Source organism: Neophocaena asiaeorientalis, unplaced genomic scaffold (genome assembly GCF_003031525.2).
Source record: "Neophocaena asiaeorientalis asiaeorientalis breed wild unplaced genomic scaffold, Neophocaena_asiaeorientalis_V1.1 scaffold51, whole genome shotgun sequence".
In the NCBI taxonomy this organism is placed as follows: Eukaryota; Metazoa; Chordata; class Mammalia; order Artiodactyla; family Phocoenidae; genus Neophocaena; species Neophocaena asiaeorientalis.
Genome location: NW_020173335.1, coordinates 1,137,150 through 1,156,220, shown reverse-complemented (window position 1 = coordinate 1,156,220; position 19,071 = coordinate 1,137,150). Strand labels below are relative to the sequence as shown.

Here is a 19,071-nt window from a genome sequence, read left to right as displayed (position 1 = left end):
AAAAAAAAAAAAAAAAAAAAAAGTTTCTCTTTCAAAAAGAAAAAAAAAAGTCAGTGAACTAAATATCCTATAACCAATATTATATATTTTATCTTTTCAAAGTAGGAATTCCACAAATCATTTTCCAGAGAATCAAGAAACTTTTAGGACTCCCAAGTAGACCATACGCCCATCTGAAATGCTTATGTAAATAATAACAACTGTAGCCACCACTTACCATAGGCCATGCATTCTACCAAATGTTTTTGCGTTTTAGGTAACCTTTATGACAACTCTGCAAGGTAGGTGTTATCATCTCCAATTTAAAGAGAAAGAAATTAAAACACTGAGAGATTAAATTCAAACAAATTCAAACAACTAGTGACAGACTCTGGATTCAAATCAAGAGTTCCAAATCCAAATACTTCCCACTATGACATGTCTCCTCCAGAAAAACAGCTAAATTTCTGTGAAAAATTACAGCTTACTAGCTAGGTACTAAGCTACTACTATTCTCCACCCTAATTTAACAACAGAGACTAAAGAGCACACAGATGATAGCTCCACCAGCCGCTGAAGCAAAAGCCTTTAGTCTCTTCATCACTTTCTATAGATCAAAAAATTAGCATTGGGCTTCCGTGGTGGCGCAGTGGTTAAGAATCCATCCGCCAATGCAGGGGACACCGGTTCAGGCCCTGGTCCGGGAAGATCCCACATGCCGCGGAGAAACTAAGCCTGTGCGCCACAACTACTGAGCCTGCACCCTAGAGCCCGCGAGCCACAACTACAAGGCCCACGTGCTACAACTACTGAAGCCCGCACGCCTAGAGCCCGTGCTCAACAAGAGAAGCCACCGCAATGAGAAGCCCGCACACCGCAACGAAGAGTAGCCCCCACTCGCCGCAACTAGAGAAGGCCCGCGCACAGCAACAAAGACCCAACGCAGCCAAAAACTAAATAAATAAATAAATTAGCATTGGTTTAAACAGACTATTTAAAGAATGGATGCCAAGCTGACAGGAAAGATATGCCAACCCCCAATCAGCCCTTCTTTTCCATTCTAATGTACAGCATTAGTTGTTTCTTACACTTTCATTCCACAGGAATGAAGTAGATGAAACTTCACAACAACATAGATGTAAATAAAATCCTGTAACGCACTGAACAGCTATCAACCAACAGGTAACAGGATATGGCAAAGTGTCAGCCAGCACCCATAATCTTCAACATCCATCCAAATATGGAATCGTGTGTACAGAGTTGGTAATGAAGTCCCATAAGTGAGTAAAAAGGATTTCTGAGAATTCAGTGGACTTTTATACCCTGGATATAAAGAGTAGAAAAAGAATGCAAACATAATATCCTAATATCCTAATCATACTTTGTCTTCTTTCTATCATCATAAAAATCCCCTCTCTAATTCAAAATGAAACAAGGATTCATTACGGGTAAGATGTAGCCCAGAAAACTGGCCATTTTCCTGAACAGGAATACTGATAAGTACATTAGCTGTATATCATGACCAACCACATGGCAAATCTACATCACAGTCTGCTCAGCTGCTGTCCTTTCTATGGACCAACAAAGCAAATACAGACACATTTCAGGATGACTGCCTAATTAAAAATAAAAGCAACACTGCTGAACTTGCCATCCTGCTGTGAAATAATGAGTTGCAGTTTCCATTCAAACCAAAAGCAATCTAACATAAAAAGTGGCATCCCCTATTTAATTAGCCATGAGTATACACAATGGCATATATTAGTGCCAGACAGATCAAAAGCCAGTTCTTAGAACTGTTATTATCTCTTTTGGATACGCATATTATATGCTGTTGTAACTACAATCCACCAGGACCTAGGTCATGACATAAAACTGAAACTTAGGTTGAAAGTTGAAAAGGCATTTAGAGGTTAACTAGTCCAATCTTTTGGCCAATTCAAGAATCCCCTCTGTTAAAAAATCAAATGTTAATTGGGTTCCCACTAGGTATAGGGCATTACAAGTTTGTATTCTTTTTTTAATATTTATTTATTTGGCTGTGCTGGGTCTTAGTTGTGGCATGCAGGATCTTTTTTTTTTTTAGTTGCAGCTTAGTTGCAGCATGCAGGATCTAGTTCCCTGACCAGGGATCAAACCCAGGCCCCCTGCATTGGGAGCACAGAGTCTTAACTGCTGGACCACCAGGGAAGTCCCAAAGAAGTGACTTTAAAAAGGTGAACAAAATGGGAATTTCCTGGCAGTGCAGTGGTTAGGACTCGGGGCTTTCACTGCCGTGTCCCAGGATCAATCCCTGGTTGGGGAACTAAGATCCACAAGCCTCGTGGTGCAGCCAAAAAAACTGAAAAGTAAAAAGAATAAATAAAAAAATTTTAAAAGGTGAGGAAAAACCGAAAGCAATCTACAGATTTAATGTGATCCCTATCAATTACTCATGACATTTTTCACATAACTAGAACAAATAATCCTAAAATTTATATGGAACCATAAAAGACCCAGAATTCCCAAAGCAATCCTGAGGGAAAAAAACAAATCAGGAGGCAAAACCCTCCCAGACTTCAGACAATAGTACAAAGCTACAGTAATCAAAACAGTGTGGTATTGGCACAAAAACAGACATATGCTTAACGGAACAGAATAGAAAGCCCAGAAATAAACCCACACACCTACAGTCAATTAATCTTCAACAAAGGAGGCAAGAATATACAATGAAGACAGTTTCTTCAGTAAGTGATGTTAGGAAAAGTTGGACAGCTGCATAGAAATCAGTGAAGTTAGAACAGTCTCTCACACCATACACAAAAATAAACTCAAAATGCTTTAAAGACTTAAATATAAGCCATGACACCATAAAACTCCTAGAAGAGAACATAGGCAAAACATTCTCTGACATAAATTATACCATTACTTTCTTAGGTCAGTCTCCCAAGGCAAGAGAAATAAAAGTAAAAATAAACAAATGGGACTTAATCAAACTTACAAGCTTTTGCACAGCAAAAGGAAACCATAAACAAAATGAAAAGACAACCTACAGATTGGGAGAAAATATCTGCACACGATGCGATCAATGAGGGCTTAATTTCCAAAATATACAAACAGTTCATACAACTCAATAACAAAAAAAAAAAAACAGCCCAATCAAAAAATGGGCAGAAGACTTAAATACACATTTCTCCAAAGAAGACATACAGATGGCCAATGGGCAAATGAAAAGGTGCTCAACACCGTGAACTATTAGAGAAATACAAAACACTGGTCAGAATGGCCATGATTAAAAAGTCTACAAATAATAAGTGATGAAGAGGGTGTGGATAAAAGGGAACCCTCCTACACTGTTGATGGGAAGGCAAATTGGTGCAGCCACTGTGGAAAACAGTATGGAGGTTGCTTTAAAAACTAAAAATAGAGTTGCCATATGATCCAGCAATCCCACTCCTTGGCATATATGCAGACAAAACTCTAATTCAGAAAGATACATGCAGACTTCCCTGGTGGTGCAGTGGTTAAGAATCCACCTGCCAATGCAGGGGACACAGGTCCGAACCCTGGTCCAGGAAGATCCCACACACTGCAGAGTAACTAAGCTCATGTGCCACAACTACTGAGCCTGTGCTCTAGAGTCCATGGGCCACAACTACTGAGCTCATGTGCCACAAGTACTGAAGCCTGTGAGCCCTAGAGCCCACATGCCTCAACTACTGAGCCCATGTGCCTCAACTACTGAAGCCTGTGCTCCCTAAGGCCCACATGCCGCAACTGGAGAAAGCCTGCATGCAGCAACGAAGACACAATGCAGCCAAATTATTTATTTATTTATTTATTATTTTTAAAAAGAGGCCAAGGGAACATCAACATATACAGGACAAAAAGAAACAACAGAGGTAAGAATAAAACCAAGAGGAAGTAAGTCACACAGGTCAAAGGTGGGAACGATAGGGCTTCCCTGGTGGCACAGTGGTTAAGGAACCACCTGCCAATGCAGGGGACACGGGTTCAAGCCCTGGTCCAGGAAGATCCCACATGCCACGGAGCAACGAAGCCCATGAGCCACAACTACTAAGCCTGCACTCTAGAGCCGGCAAGCCATGGCTACTGAAGCCCGTGTGCCTAGAGCCCGTGCTCTGCAACAAGAGAAGCCACCGCAATTGGAAGCCCGTGCACCACAACAAAGAGTAGCCCCCCACTCACCACAACTAGAGAAAAGCCTGCACACACCAACTAAGATCAAATGCAGCCAATAATAAATAAAATTTTTTTTAAAATAAAAAGGTGGTAACGACAAACATATCAGATGTCACAAATCAGTCAAATAATATGAAGAAAAGTGTCCACTGGATTGGACACTACAGAGGCCAGAGTTAACTCAGCCTACTGAAATAAACCACTAACAAAGAGCTCACTAATTCCTCCATGCCTGTTCTATTATTGAAAAGTTCAGATCGTTACAAAGCTTTTTCTTTACAAGGAAAAGAAAGCATAGAGAAAGCACAGTACTATATTCAAATTCTGACTCTGAAGGAGAATTAAGAAGTTTAACAACTAAATACAATAATGAGACTTTATTGGATCTTGATTTGAACAAACTAGTTATAGAAGAGAGCTGGGCAAATTTTAATAAGAAATACTATTAGCTGATAAAAGAAAGTTCTATTAATTTAAGTGTGATAATGATATTAAGATTGTATAAGACTTACTTTTGGAGATGCACACAGAAATAGAAGTGAAATATCATGTCTATACTTGTGTTAAAATATATCAGAAAAAAAAGATGTAGTAAATCTTACAAAATGTTAATTGTTAAATACAATTCTTATATGGGTAAATGGGTGTTTGTTACATTTTTCTCATAATAATAACAAAAAAGGCTTCAGAAACAAAAGATGATAAACTATTTGTCAATTAAAAAAAAGAATCTGATGTGGCACATATATACAATGGAATATTACTCAGCCATAAAAAGAAACAAAATTGAGTTATTTGTAGTGAGGTGGATGGACCTAGAATCTGTCATACAGAGTGAAGTAAGTCAGAAAGAGAAAATCAAATACCATATGCTAACATATATATATGGAATCTAAAAAAAAAAAAAAAACAATGGTCATGAAAAACCTAGGGGCAGGACAGGAATAAAGATGCGGACCTACTGGAGAATGGACTTGAGGACACGGGGAGGGGGAAGGGTAAGCTGGGACAAAGTGAGAGAGTGGCATGGACATATATACACTACCAAATGTAAAACCGATAGCTAGTGGGAAGCAGCCACATAGCATAGGGAGATCAGCTTGGGGCTTTGTGACCACGTACAGGGGTGGGATAGGGAGGGTGGAAGGGAGGGAGACGCAAGAGGGAAGAGATATGGGGATATATTTATATGTATAGCTGATTCACTTTGCTATAAAGCAGAAACTAACACACTATTGTAAAGCAATTATAACTCCAATAAAGATGTTAAAAAAATAAAAAAATCCAGGGCTTCCCTGGTGGCGCAGTGGTTAAGAATCCGCCTACCAATGCAGGGGACACGGGTTCGATCCCTGCTCCAGGAAGATCCCACATGCCGCAGAGCAACTAAGCCCGTGCACCACAAATACTGAGCCTGCACTCTAGAGACCGTGAGCCACAACTCCTGGAGCTCAAGTGCCACAACTACTGAAGCCCTCGTTCCACACCTACTGAAGCCCGCACGCCCAGAGCCCATGCTCCGCAACAAGAGAAGCCACAGCAATGACAAGCCCGTTCACTGCAACGAAGAGTAGCCCCCACTTGTGACAACTAGAGAAAGCCCACGCACAGCAATGAAGACCCAACGTAGCCATAAATAAATAAATAGCATCACAATTAAGTTAAAAATCTCAAGATCTACTAAAAAAAATTTTGCTAGAATAAAAAAATAAAAGAGCTTAGAGGGAAGGGCAGATGATATACCATGGCAAACCGTGTTAGATAATTCAGAAAAGATCTAGTGATGGCAAAGATACTGAGACTGAAAAAGCATGTAAAGACATAAAACTTAAAAAAAAAAAAAAAAAAGACATAAAACTTCATGAAATGAGAGCAGAAAAAAAATTTTCTAAAATAACACTGTTACATATTATTTAAAACATATGTATGTGACCAAAATAAATTAAACAAGACAAGTTTAAAAAATTCTGATTCCAGCTAAGTAGCTGAATCATCTTGGGCATGTTACTTAACTTCTCCCCCTCATTTATAAAATAGAGGTAAATATTAACTATATCTCACTGAATTATAATGAGAATTAATGACAACACACTAAGGAATTAAAGGATAAAAATGCATAAATGAAGCAAAAGGCAGGGTGCATAACACACAGTAAGCATTCAGTAAAAATGAGTTCCCTTTCCTCTCTCTTCCCCAGCCCAACCTTAATCCTAGTTCTGGATGCTGCAAGTATACAACAAATTAAGTCTGGTTTTCTTCTTTATGATACATTTTCAGTTACCAAGTTTTCTCCAGGGCACATATACACAAGTCTTTCAAGTTTCCCATGAAACATGGCATCAAGAGCTCCCTGGTTATCTTCTTTAAAGTTTAGCCTTAATTGCCCTCCAAACTGTCAAAGCTCCTCTAAAACACAATAGCAAAAAAAGTACACAATATTACATATATGGTCTAACTAGGACAGAATTGAGTAGGATTATTATTTCCCATAATCTGGATATAAAAAACATAGTTTCTGATCTTCTAAGTACACTAAATGTATCTAAAACTTTTTATGCTGGAACATGAAACTTGACACAAGATCAACCGATTGATATTAGATCCATTCAAATAAGCTGAGATGCTAAAGTACTAAGAGGATTATGAATTTCCAGGATAGGACTTCCCTAGTGGTCCAGTGGTTAAGAATCCACCTGCCAAGGCAGGGGACACGGGTTCAATCCCTGGTCCGGGAAGATCCCACATGCCGCGGAACAACAAAGCACATGGGCCACAACTACTGAGCCTGCACTCTAGAGCCCGCGAGCCGCAAGTACTGAAGCCCGCGTGCCTAGAGCCTGCACTCCACAGCAAGAGAAGCCACCGCAATGAGAAGCCCACACACCTCAACGAAGAGTAGCCCCCACTCGCCACAACTAGAGAAAGCCCGCGCACAGCAACGAAGACCCAATGCAGCCAAAAATAAATAAATAAAATAAATAGATAAATAAATTTCCAGGTTAATCTTTATTTTGATAAATTTTCCTATTTGATTTTAAGAAGACCACTTAGGTCAAATAGGCAACTCACCTCTTCTGATAAAGTGGTTAGAAGTCTATTTCAGAGGCTGGCAAAGAAAGCAATCAAGAGAAAAAGGAAGTTAGATTCCTGGGGTTAGGGCAGGCTCTGCTATAGTTTACATTACAAAGGCCAAAGGAGGAATCTGATAAAAGGCAAAACAAAATTAATAACATGAAGTATTGTCAAAAAATATTCACCAAAAAATATTTTTCAACCTTATTTCTCTCTCAAGTGTATTATTTCCACTAAAGGGAATATTTTATAGCCATTAAAAGTGAGTTACTGGGCTTTCCTGGTGGCACAGTGGTTGAGAGTCCGCCTGCCGATGCAGGGGACACGGGTTCGTGCCCCGGTCCGGGAAGATCGGAGCGGCTGGGCCCGTGAGCCATGGCCGCTGAGCCTGCGAGTCCGGAGCCTGTGCTCCGCAATAGGACAGGCCACAACAGTGAGAGGACCGCGTACCGCAAAAAAAACAAAAACAAAAACAAACAAACAAAATGAGTTACTATAAGCAGACATAAGATAAATGTACAAGAATGTATTAACTTACATGTTGTCAGTAACAGAAAAAAACTGGAGACAATCCAAATGTCCATCAATAGGGTAGGTTAAATAAACTGGAGTACATCCAAATAATGTATTATATAGTCATTAAAAGAATGAGGTAGGGCTTCCCTGGTGGCGCAGTGGTTAAGAGTCCGCCTGCCGATGCAGGGGACACTACCAAAAAGGGGGGGGGCCCCCCCCAAAAAAAAAAAAAAAAAAAAAAAAAAAAAAAGAATGAGGTAAATTCTATATATACTAACATGGAGAGATGTCAAAGTTTCACTGTCAAGTGACAATACCAAAATATTGGTATTGTCACTTGACAGTGTCACTGTTGGCAAAATAGAATGTATAGTGCAATCGTATTTTTATTTTTTAATATAATAGTAAACATTAGTATATATCTAAAAAAACAATTTAAAGGAATGCATATATTAAACTTTATCTTGGTGGAAGAGGTGATTATAAGAAAGACTTTTTTTTTTAATTTATTTTTGGCTGTGTTGGGTCTTCATTGCTGCATGCGGGTTTTCTCTAGTTGCGGCAAGCAGGGTCTACTCTTCCTTGCTGTACATGGGCTTCTCATTGCAGTGGCTTCTCTTGTTGTGGAGCACAGGCTCTAGGCACGCGGGCTTCAGTAGTTGTGGCATGTGGACACAGTAGTTGTGGTGCACAGGCTCAGTAGTTGTGGTGCATGGGCTTAGTTGTTCCCCAGCATGTGGAATCTTTCCGCACCAGGGCTCAAACCCATGTCCCCTGCATTGGCAGGTGGATTCTTAACCACTGTGCCACCAGGGAAGTCCCAAGACTCATTTTTGTATGGAATACGTTTTTGTTCAGTTTTTTTATAATGATCTTGCATTACTTTTGCTTAAAAAATGAAGATTAAAAGCTTAGAACAGGGCTTCCCTGGTGGCACAGTGGTTGAGAGTCTGCCTGCCGATGCAGGGGACACGGGTTCGTGCCCCGGTCGGGGAAGATCCCACATGCCATGGAGCAGCTGGGCCGTGAGCTATGGCCGCTGGGCCTGCGCCTCCAGAGCCTGTGCTCCTCAACGGGAGCGGCCACAGCAGTGAGACGCCCACGTACCACAAAAAAAAAAAAAGCTTAGAACAACTAAAAATCACCGTTTCATCCCTCCCACTACAATAGCTTAGACTACATGAGATGAAATTTATATGTTAAGTGCGAAGAGGGAGGGGCAAAAATATAAAAATTGAATAATCAATTATTATAATTATATAAAAGTATGCACTGGAAAAAATAAAGGAATTATACCAAAGTGATAATGTTATTTTGGGTAGAAAATGTATGACTTATTCTTTACTCTTATTCTAAACTTTCTGTAATGTTATATTGACAATAAATATAGCAAACTGAACATAATTTCACAATCAATGTATAATGAAAATGAGTCTCTTAAAGCATTTAATTATTAATATACAGAAATACAAATATAAAAGCTGACCTGTAGTAATTCGACCAAATTCATATTAACTACAGCATACTCCCTGGCATTTCTTTTTTCTGAAAGGGGTTTGCTTCCTTAAAATATTTTCTTTCTGATTTAAATTCAGGAAAAAAATTCTAATTCCAGTTAAAAATGTATTCTGTAATGTAACTATGGAGCTTTAAGAGGACTTTTAATGTGATTTCCTTATACTTGTAAAGCTTCAACAAGACCAGAGCCTTACCATGCCAGAGGGTTATCTGGTCTTAAGAATCCAAAGGAAAGAGTACATGACTATTATAAAAGGTATTTTCAAACAATGCCTATTTTCATAGTTCTTTAATATATATACACATATATACTTTTCAAATAACGGGTTATATTCCAGTCTGAAATTTCACTTCTGTTTAAATACAATTGTCTTTGATAATATCTCTACTATTTCATAAGCATGAAAGATTTCAACATCATTTCAGACTAGTGGGAAGGAAGCAAACTGCAACCTGTAACAGTTCACATAACACACATGACAGTTTAATGGCAGCTTCCCTGGTGGCACAGTGATTAAGAATCCGCCTGCCAATGCAGGAGACACGGGTTCGATCCCTGATCTGGGGATATCCCACATGCTGCGGAGCAACTAAGCCCGTGCACCACAACTACTGAGCCCGTGTGCCACAACTACTGAAGCCCGTGCGCCTGGAGCCTGTGCTCTGCAACAAGAGAAGCCACCACGAGAAGCCCGCACACCGCAACGAACAGTCGGCCCCGCTTGCCACAACTAGAGAAAGCCCACATGCAGCAACGAAGGCCCAACGCAATCAAAACTAAAAATTTTTAAATTAAAAAAAAAAATTCGGGCTTCCCTGGTGGCGCAGTGGCTGAGAGTCTGCCTGCCGATGCAGGGGACACGGGTTCGTGCCCCGGTCCGGGAAGATCCCACGTGCCGCGGAGCGGCTGGGCCCGTGAGCCATGGCCGCTGAGCCTGTGCGTCCGAAGCCTGTGCTCCACAACGGGGGAGGCCACAACAGTGAGAGGCCCGCGTACCGCAAAAAAAAAAAAAAAAAAAAAAAAAAAAATTCAATGACATTTGTTGCATATAAAATTCCTTAGCTTGGCATTCAAAGACTTTGCTCTACTAAAACTGGCCTAATCATTAGCCCCCAGACTTAACCCTCCTTTCAAGTGTAGCTTTCCCCTCCTAGCTTGGCTTAAGTGATGTTCATCTCATTCCAGCTGTTGTGCTCAGTTAACATCTTCTTGGTCTTCCTATCTTCACTCTCACACCTCTCCCAATCTATTCTCCAAAATAAGTAAACTTTTGAGAACTTTTCATGTGTGATACAAAGGCTCTTTCTTATCTGGCCCCTGCCCACATCTCCGGCCTCATCTATCTCTATTCGTCTACCCACAGACACAATCTGCTCCAAACATAGAGAACTACTTGTAGAGTCCTGCTCACACTTCAATACCTAGAAGGAATATTCCTTCTCCCTGGCATGTTCTTCTTGACCTCTTCTACATGGCTCTCCAGTGATCATCTGATATGGGAAGTGTTCTCTGACCCCTCAATCTCTTTTTTCTGTGCTTTGATAATGCCTTCCACAAAGCTCTGTTATTATAGTTATCACACAGTATTTTAATTGTTGCTTATCTGTCTCTTTCATTGGACTCTGAGCTCTGTGAGGGTTAGACTTGAACTTACCTCCCTGGCACACAAATTTTAATACTACTATATGAATCAAAATCTACAGTGGATAAAAAAATGAAAATAAGTAAGACATTGAGATTCTGTACTTCCTATGTAAAAACATATTCATTCTTTTATTCACTCAGTCAACAAATATTTATTTAGCACCTACTAAGGGCCAGGCACTATGCCAGACCCTGGGAGTTGGTAATGACAATGCAAACACATACACAAAAAGAATCCTGAGAGTCCAAAATGTTAACATTGGCTATTAACTCTTTGAATCTTGGGGAGATCTGAATAACTGAAAATCATCTCTATTCCCCAATTCCTCCTTAATGAACATGCATTAATTTTATAATCTTACACACACACACACACACACAAAAGGGAGGGGTCCTCCCAAATTACAAATTCCTACCAATCAGTAAGAATACAATACACAAAGTAAATAATGTGCAAATTTGTCAACCATAGCTAATGTGAAAGCAAAACAAGTTTTGAGAACTTTTAGTCAGATTCCAATTATACCTAATACAAAGAACAACAAAGACTAAAGTATGCAAAAATACTTCAGGATTTCCACTGTGCCTACTTTTGAAAAAGATCCCATGCAAATTGTCCAAGAAAAACACTGACCACAAGATCAATACCACCCTAGTTTCCCACACTGCAGAAAACAAAAATTTGTCATCCTATTCCATTTAATGCAGGAGAAGAGATGACAACCTCTATACAATTTGTTCAGAAGACAAATTAATAAGTAACACCATATTTCATCTGTATAATGATTTACAGTTTACAGTTCACAAAGTACTTTGACCTTCACAATAATTCTATTTTCTTGTTCCCACTGGATAGATTAAAAAACTAATGATTGAGATGAAGAAGGTCTTTCTAACTACGACTCAAAATCCAAAAGCCATAGAAGACAAGATTGATAAGTCTGTCTACATAAAAATCTAAAAGTTCTGCATGGGAATAAAAGAAGTCAGAAGACAAATGTCAAAATGGGAAAATATTTGCAATACATACCCCAGACAAAAAAATTTATCTTATTACATGTATACGTGATATATATACATAAATACACATATATCAATACATAAATAAATATAAATACATATTTATATCATATATAAAAAGAGAGAGAAACTTAGAAATTAATAGGAAAGAGGCCTATGACTCAAAAGAAAAACAGGTAAAGAATTTAAACACGTAGTTTACAGAAAAGGAAACATGAGTGATCAAACAATATAAAAAGATCCTTAACCTTAACGTAATATTTTAAAACTTAAAACTACTCTGAGGTATCATTTTTCTCTATCAGATTGGCAAAAATTCAAGTTTGATAACAGTAAAACATAATCTTAGTAACACCAATCCTGAAGCCAGAATACTTGGTTTGAATTTCTGCCACAATAACTGTATGATTTGGGCAAATCACTTAAAGTCTCTATTCCTCAAGTTATTAATCTGAAAAATGGAGATAATAACAGTACCTACCTCAAAGGATGTTATTAAGATAAAATGAAGTAATGTATATAAAGCACTTAGAACAGTATCTGGTACACAGTAAGTACCATGTAAGTATTAGCTATGATACAGCTAATGTTGGTGAGTGAACAGGCAATGCACATTTTGGAGCAACCCCAAAGGGAAGCAATTTGGCAACATATTTCACAGTTATAAATGCATATATCCTTTGACTTAGAAATCCCACTTTCTATAAAGTGATCCCACAAATATCCTTTTACACATGTAAAATGACACATGTTCAAGGGTCTCCATTACAGAATTGCTTATAATATCAAAAGAGTAGAAGCAACACACATGTACAACAATAAGGAACTAGTTAAATTATGATACACCCATTCAATGAAATACCATGCAGATTTTTTGAAAAAAAGCAGAAACTCTCTATGTACTGATCTGGAAAGATCTCCAAGATACATTAAGTGAAAAAAAATTTGGGGGGTAATGGGTTGAAGGTGCAAAACAGTGGGGACTGTGGACTAACTTTTGCATGAAAAGTAGGAAAAATACATTCATAATTGTAAGCGTTTGCCTAAAGAAAGTCTAAAAGAGTGTAAAGAAACCAGTAAAAGTGGTTGGGCAAGGGACATGAAACTGCGTGGATGAGGAATAGGCATAGGAGTGAGACTTCCACTGTTTATATAAAATATATAAATATTCAACTATTTATTTAACCATCTGAATGTATTACCTATTCAAAAATTAAATTAAAAAAAACCTAACGCTCAGAGGATAAAAAATTTGCCTACAATCATATAGCTAATCATAACAGGCTTGATGACAGGACTTCCACTTTTTTCCTTATATCACACTGCCTTTCTGAAATTTTCAGGAATGTAAGATTTAAAAATTATCACAAGTAAGCCTTTCTCTGAAACAACCACTCCGAGTGCTCAGCAGAAATAACACCAGTGAGACTACATTGAAGTCATCTGCATATGATGACTTGGAAAACAGTATAATACTCATTGTTGGCCCAAAACATTCACCATCACCCACACTATACAATGTAATACTTGGGCTTCATTTACCAGAAGGAGACAAAATTCTCATAAAAGCCCTTATCATAGATTTCAAATTCCAACACAACATTCATTTTGCAGAAAAGATGAAATGTACGACACAAAGATTGTATTTATAAACACTTTCACATAAAGAAAAAAGTCATTACAGCAAGTCAGCTTTCTACTCTAAATAAGCCAGGGAATGAGTACATGTAAATATGTAAATGTGTAATTTACTTTTTACAAATAACGTAAGTACAAAATGTCATTGGGGATACTGGGTTGGAGAGTCCCTAGTCTAGCTTCTCAGCACGTACACTCTTAAACAGAGCTAAACAGGCCTATCATATTCCAAATCACAAAAGATCTGTGTTTCAGACCATCCCAAACAGACATCTGTTTGAGAGAATAATACATCATACATCCAGGGCATCAAGTATTTGAGGATCTCGACATTAATTCACACACAAATATCTGTACCACCTAGTACTGCTTTTGAACAAGTGCCAAGGAACGTCCAACTCAATTCTGGGTCCCTTAGTTCTGAGCAGCCCCACATATAGGACACAATATCTTCTCTGTTCCATTTCCCGCTTCATAGTGGGCAACTATGACATCTATACTGATGACATATCAATACCCTTTATAGTCCCTTAACCTCCCACTACTTCAATAATCTATACGTCTATTCCCCTTCAACAGCACTGAGACAGTTACACTCTGGTTTTTTTTTTTTTTTAAGTTTATTTATTTACTTATTTATTCATTCGTTCATTCATTTATTCATTTATTTTGGCTGCGTTGGGTCTTTGTTGCTGTACATGGGCTTTCTATAGTTGCAGCGAGTGGGGGCTAGTCCACTGTGGTGCGCAGTCTTATTGTGGTGGTTTCTCGTGTTGCGGAGCATGGGCTCTAGGCACGCTGGCTTCGGTAGTTGTGGCTCACGGGCTCTAGAGTGCAGGCTCAGTAGTTGTGGCACACAGACTTAGTTGCTCCGCGGCATGTGGGATATTCCCAGACCAGGGCTTGAAGCCGTGTCCCCTGCATTGGTGGGTGGATTCTTAACCACTGCGCCACCAGGGAAGTCCCTACACTGTTTTTTATTTTACCTTGAAACTATATTTATACTGAACTCTCAGCTTTCTCATTCTGTTTTTCTTACAAAACCTAGTCTTCAACCACATTTCTGATTGTCTCCTTATTTTCCAAGTACACCAGCCCCAAAGAAGGTTTTATTTCTCACAGCCCCAGCTCTGACGTTCAAAGTGCATCATACCATCATACCTCCCACACTATCACTAGCAATGTAAAATTACTCTCCATTTTACCTTTCTTTCTTGTAAATTCCAATTCTGGATCAACCCAATCATCTTTTTTGCCTTCTTCCTCTTAGGCTGCTGGAAGGGAAAATGCATGCTCCTGGGCCCCACTACAAATATATATTTCTAACTTTAACTTGGCTTAAATGTGTCAGCAATCTTTTTTATTTAATCCTTTATCCAGGGACTTCCCTCCCTGGTGGCGCAGTGGTTAAGAATACGCCTGCCAATGCAGGGGACACAGGTTCGAGTCCTGGTCCGGGAAGATCCCACACGCCACAGAGCAACTAAGCCTGTGCACCACAACTACTGAGCCTGCGAGCCACAACTACTGAGCCCGCACGCCTAGAGCCTGTGCTCCGCAACGAAAAGCCACCGCAATGAGAAGCCTGCACACTGAATGAAGAGTAGTTGCCACTCGCCACAACTAGAGAAAGCCCACGTGCAGCAACGAAGACCCAACGCAGCCAAAAATAAAAATTAATTAAAAGAAGAATCCTTAATCCATTCCTCTTTAATTTTCCATTGAATATTTCCATGGCCATAATACTCAAGCCAGAAACTCGCCATAGTTCCTTCAGTCTCCAAAGATAACTGACGTCTCCACAGATAACTTATCACACCAACAAAATAAAACCATCTTTTAAACTCTCTCACCTTCCTTCCCTCCTACCACATCATTATCCATCTCGATGTCTATCCTTTTGGTGTCAAAGAATGAAATGCCCAACGTATCTCCTAAATAAAATTTCCCCTCAACCTACCATACTAAAAAGAAAAACACACATGTGCCATAGTGGAAAGAACACAGGTTTCAGAGCTAGACAGACTTTTTCAAATTCTTGCCTATAGCCTTCCCAACTGCAAAAGAGGGATACTGATAAATAAACAAGGCTGTTGTGATCCATAACGCATCTTTATGATACCTGGCATATAGCATAACCTCAACAAAGGTGTTTCACTACTATCAGCTCTCCTTCACAACCACAGTTGTTGAAAGAGTAATTTTACTGTCTCACATTTGCTCCTCAATCCATCACGATCTGACTACTGCCATCATTCCCAGCATCACGCTATCTAAAGTGTCTTTCAAAGAAAGCAAGTGATCTCCTAATTACTAAATTCAGTGGTTTCTTCCTAATTCTCATTCTACTGGTCATACACCACATCATACACTGATGGTCGCCCTCTCCCTTCTTGAAACCCTTTCTTCCTTTGGCTTCTATCATAATGCCATTCTGTTCTAATTCTTGTCCCACTGTTTTAACCTCTCTTTCTCAGCGTCTATTACCCTTCAAACAATGATATTCCTTCTGGTCCACAGCCCTTTTCTTCTCTTCTTTCAGTGTTACCATCCCATACTAAGGCTTCAAACATCCCCCATATACTCTTTGTTGACCCTCAGATATATGTATTCAGTTCCAAACTTTCTCCCAGTTTTCAGACCCAAATTTCCATCTACCCACAATGATACCTGAAAAACATCTCAAACTAAACTTGTCCAAAACCACATTACCTCCTCTCAAAATTGCTTCTTTATGTTCCCTATTTCAATTAACACTATCAATCCATCCCATCAGCCAAGTTAGAAATCCCCCACTAATTCTCTCAACTCTATTTTTTTCATAATAAATATGAATAAACTATTATAGTTTTAATTTATTATAGTTATTAATAAATAAACTATTTATTAAAAGACAAAAGTGAAAATACAAGTTACAGATCAGAAGAGAATTTTTGTAACTAATTGTACTCAAAGTGTATTAAAAAAAAACTTTTAGAACTTAGTAAGAAAAAACCCCACAAAGTAGAAAAATGGGCAAGAGACTTAACAAGCAATTCACAGAAGAAACCAAATTGGGTAACACAAGATATTCAACATTATTAATAATTGGGGAAATGCAAATAAAGACCACAGTACCTTTTTATACCCCCTAAATTGGTAGAAATTTAAATGTCAGATACTACCAAATACTAATAAGAATATGAAGCAGTGATAACATTCATACTCTGCTATAGGAGTGTAAATTGCTGCAACCACTTTGGAAAACAATCTGATATCTTATGAAGTTAAAGTGTATATACCCCATGACCCTACTCCTAGGTCTTGTTGCATGTGTGTACCCCCAACTCCAGCCATAGGCAATCACTAATCTACATTCTGTTTCTATAGTTTTGCCTACTCTGGACATTTCGTATAAATGGAATCATACAGTCAACTCTATTTTGAAACCTCATGGAACTGCATGCCATTCTCTTCATTTTCCTACCACTATTCCCCTCTGACCTGGATTAGCACACTACTTTCCTGCCTACCTAGGCTTTCTGCCTCCACGCTCTTCACTTTGAATTCTTCCTCCATATTTTCACCAGAGATAATCAACCATACCAAACTCCTGCTTAAAAGCTTCAATGGCTCCCCATACCTACAGAATAAAGTCCAAATTATTTAGCAAAGTTTTTTTCAGAGGGATACATTGAAAGGTTTTTAAATTCGACAAACCCGGTTTCACTTCTAGCTAAATCTGAATACTGGCTTAGTCCAGAGTGTTCAAAGTTAAGGGTAAAAGGCAGAGGAGGGAAAAGGAAAGATGCGGAGAGGAGGGATGACAGGGGAGGAGTGAAAAAAAGGAGTCAGTAGTGTCTGAGGGGAGGGAAGTATCTTTCGAGGGTAGAAGTGGGTGTTTTCGAGGGTGTTACGTTTGAGAAAAGTAAGGGAGTCCAGATCTCTGAGCGAGCTGACAGTGTGGAGCTGGAGGTCTCAGAAACGGGAGTTCTCCGAGGAAATGAAGAAGTCCTGAGTCTCTGAAGTGGGGAAAGAGCCTGAAGGAGTCGGGGACCAAGTCCCAGATACGAAGGAACTTCTACGGGTTCCGGGCCTCTAAGGTGGGGAGGGAGAAGGCGCGGGGCAGGGGTAAGAAGCCGTCCCGGGACCCTGAGGGAAGTGAAAAGAGTAGGGGAAGGGGTCGACGAGTGTCCCCAGCCGCTGAGAGGAGGCTCCGGGAAGCGAAGGAGTCTTGCCAGTGCTAAAAGACCGGAGCACCAAAGCTCCTAAGCCCAGGCGGGCGGCAGCCGCGCACGCGGGCCGGGGTGCCCTGGGTTAGTGCCCCACGCGCTCTCTTGGCGTTACCTGAGGCGGGACTGAGCAGCCAGAGGGGTGCCTGCGCGGGCGGGAGGGGGAGGCGGAGGCAAAGAGGGAGCATAGTAGCCCTCACAGCTCGGAGGCGGCAGCGGCTCTTAGCCTGCGGAGGCGGTAGGGCTCCCTCGCGCAGAAGCCGGCGACTCGGCTGGGCCAGCGGCGGCGGAGGACGAGGAGGCTACTGCCATGACCCCGCAGCCGGGGCCGCTCCCCCCGCCTGTTCGGCGAGGCCAGGAGAATGATCCGGCCGGCGAGCCAAAGAGCGCAGCTGGAAGAGCCCCGGGCTGCCCGGTCGCGAGCGACTGAAACTCCTGCCCAGGCGGGCGGGGAAGCTAGGGGCGGGGTTTCAACGGTCACGCCCCTCTCCTCAAGCCCTCCCTCAGAGCAGCCAATCAATCGTTAATACTGGAAAAACGAGCTAGTGGAATTGCCCAATTAGCACTAGGAATGCCACGTGGTATGAGGGTGGACACAATGGGCGTTCATAAAAGCCAATCATCAGCCCAAAGCGCCAACTCCGGAGGACGAAGGGAACCAATAGGAAGGAAGTAGAAGTAAAAACAGAAGAGGCGGTGTGCGGGAAAGGCGGAACCAAGGGCGGAACCAAGGAGGAGGGAATACACCTGGGGAAAACCCGAGCCCAGGAGCCTCTCAGAGGGCGGGAGAGTAAACACAAAATGGGCCAATCAAAATGCCAAACATATAAGCGCTTGGTAATTGATAGAGGCAACAGAAAATGGATTCTACTGGCGCGGCTTTTGGCTTGGTGAAGATATAGCTGAATAAGGACTTGAGTAGGCAAAAGCCGTATGAACGCAGAGTCGGACAGGATCTCACTATAGTGTGGAGGGAAAACTGAAATAAACAATTATTAGCGACTTGAGATAGTAAGAGCAATGGGTATAAATGCTGAGCGAGCAATACCTCTAAACTAAGAATTCGATTTGGTGAAGCCTTCTTCCAGGAGGTTAACACTTGAGCTGGCTTGAAAACAGGTTAGGGAATAAGAATGCTATTCAGCTGTTCAACAGGCACATATTGCTTTCCATACGCCTGGACCTCATGCCATCAAGGCATGAGCCTTGATGATCTCATGCCTGAGCAGATTGAAGCTTCCAGGGCAAGAGCAGGCAAACAGTGGAGTATGGCCTTCCTGCACCCACGTT

At 40.5% G+C, this 19,071-nt stretch overlaps 1 protein-coding gene across 3 annotated transcripts in view; it reads right to left on the bottom strand.

The window, feature by feature from the left end:
• TESK2 (testis associated actin remodelling kinase 2) overlaps nt 1-18,209 on the bottom strand; it is a 127,811-nt gene extending 109,602 nt beyond the window's left edge. For all 3 annotated transcript variants that reach the window (XM_024746097.1, XM_024746099.1, XM_024746098.1), the window contains exon 1: nt 17,897-18,209. The gene's annotated coding sequence lies outside the window, so the exon portion shown is untranslated. The remainder of the gene's footprint in view (nt 1-17,896) is intronic.
• Between the last annotated feature and the right edge of the window lie 862 nt (nt 18,210-19,071).